Source organism: Piliocolobus tephrosceles, chromosome 13 (genome assembly GCF_002776525.5).
Source record: "Piliocolobus tephrosceles isolate RC106 chromosome 13, ASM277652v3, whole genome shotgun sequence".
Taxonomy (NCBI): Eukaryota; Metazoa; Chordata; class Mammalia; order Primates; family Cercopithecidae; genus Piliocolobus; species Piliocolobus tephrosceles.
This window is the reverse complement of record NC_045446.1, coordinates 15198025-15200264: the sequence shown is the minus strand read 5'-3', so window position 1 is coordinate 15200264 and position 2240 is coordinate 15198025.

Below are 2240 nucleotides of genomic sequence, written 5' to 3'. Positions count from 1 at the left end.
AATACATGAAACAAAAACTGACAGAAATGAAAGGAGAGATGACAATTTGATAATAGTCCTTGGAGACTTCAATACCTTCAGCAATAGATAGAACAAGTAGGCAGAAGATCAGTAGGAAACAATATTTGACCATTATAAACCAACTAATCCTAACAGGTACTCCAGGAGCAGCAGAATATAAATTCTTCTCAAGTGCATATGAAACTTTCATCAGAATAGACCATATACTATACCTTAAAACAAACCTCAATACATTTAAAAGGATTGAAATGCTTCAAAGTATGTTCTTCACCTACATGGAATGAAATGAGAAATCAACAACTGAATATGAGAAATTCACAAATACATGGAAATTAACACACTAAAAACCAGTGGGTTAAAGAAGAGTATCAAGAGAAGCTGAGTGCAGTGTGTGCCTGTAGTCCCAGCTACTGGGGCGGCTGAGTTGGGAGAATCACTGGAGCTGAGGAGTTTGAGGTCAGCCTGAGTGACATAATGAGACCCTGTCTTAAAAACAACAACAACAACAACAACAACAACAACAACAACAACAACAAAACACACAAAATACAAGAGAAAATTCATTGAGATGAATAAAAACTAAGACAAAATAGCCAGGTGTGGTGGCTCATGCCTGTAATCCCAGCACTTTGGGAAGCCAAGGTGGGAGAATTGCTTGGGTTCAGAAGTTTAATACCAGCCTAGGCAACATAGAAAGACCTTATTTCTTTCTATTTTTTTTTTGAGATGGAGTCTCGCTCTGTTGCCCAGGCTGGAGTGCAGTGGCGTGATCTCGGCTCACTGCAACCTCTGCCTCCCAGGTTCAAGCAATTCTCTGCAAGACCTTATTTCTACCAAAAATAAAAAAATTTAGCTGGGCAGTGGTGGGGCATGCCCGTAGTACCAGCTACTCAGGGGGCTGAGGTGGGAGAATTGCTTGAGCCCAAGAGATCAAGGCTGCAGTGAGCTATGACTATGCCACTGCATTCCAGCCTGGGCAACAGAGTAAGACCCCGTCTAAAAAAAAACTAAAAAAAAAAAAAACAAAAAACAAAAACTAAACTTATGGGATACAACTAAAAGTGTACTTAAAGGAAATCTTTAGCTATAAACATCTATATTATAAAAGAAGAATAATCTCAAATCAATAAACTAAACTTCCACCCTAAGACACTTAAGGAAAAAGAAGAGCAAACCAAACCTAAGGCAAGCAGAATAAAGGAAATAATAAAGGCTAGAGTGGAAATTAATGAAATAGATAATTAAAAAAATAGAGAAAAAAAATCAAACCCAAAAGCCAATTCCTTGAAAAGGTCACTAAAATCAACAAACATTTTAGCTAGACTGAGCAAGAGAGAGAAGACTCAAATTGCTAAAATCAGAAATGAAAAAGGGATATCACTACTGACCTAATGGAAATAAAAAGGATTATAAAATAATACTATGAACAATAGTATATCAATAAATTAGATAATTTAGATAAAGTGAATAAATCCCTGAAAAGAGACAAATTACCAAAGGTGACTCAAGAAGAAATAGAAATTTTGAATAGATCTTTATCAAGTAAAAATATTGGACAAGTAACATAAAATTGCCAACAACAACAACAACAACAATAACAACAACAACAACAACAACAAACATTCAGGCCTAGATTTCTTCTCTGACAAATTGTAGCAACCATTTAAAGAAGAATTAATAGAAATATTTACAAAGTGCTTATCCAAAAAAAAAGAAGGATGAACACTTTTCAGTTTATTCTATGAGGTCAGTATTATCCTGATACCAAAACCAGACAAAGACATAAAAACAAAACTGCAGGTCAGTATCTTTACAAATATAGACCCTGGCTGGGTATGGTGGCTCACACCTATAATCCCAGCCCTTTAAGAAGCTGAGGTGAGAGAATGGCTTTGAGCCTAGGAGTTCAAGGCCAGCCTGCACAACATACTGAGACCCCCATCTCTACAAAAAAAATTAAAAATTAGCTGGGTGTGGTGGTGCACGCCAGTAGTCCCAGCTACTTGGGAGGCTGAAGTGGGAAGATCATTTGAGCCTGGGAGGTAGGGGCTGCAGTGAGCTGTTATCACACTACTGCACTCCAGCCTGGGTGACAGAGCAAGACCCTGTCTCAAGACCCTCCCCAAGACAGACAAACAAAAAAACCCAAATGAGAAGACAGACTCCCAAATCCTCAAAAAAAAAAAAAAAAAAAAAAAAAAAAAAAAAAAAAAAAAAAA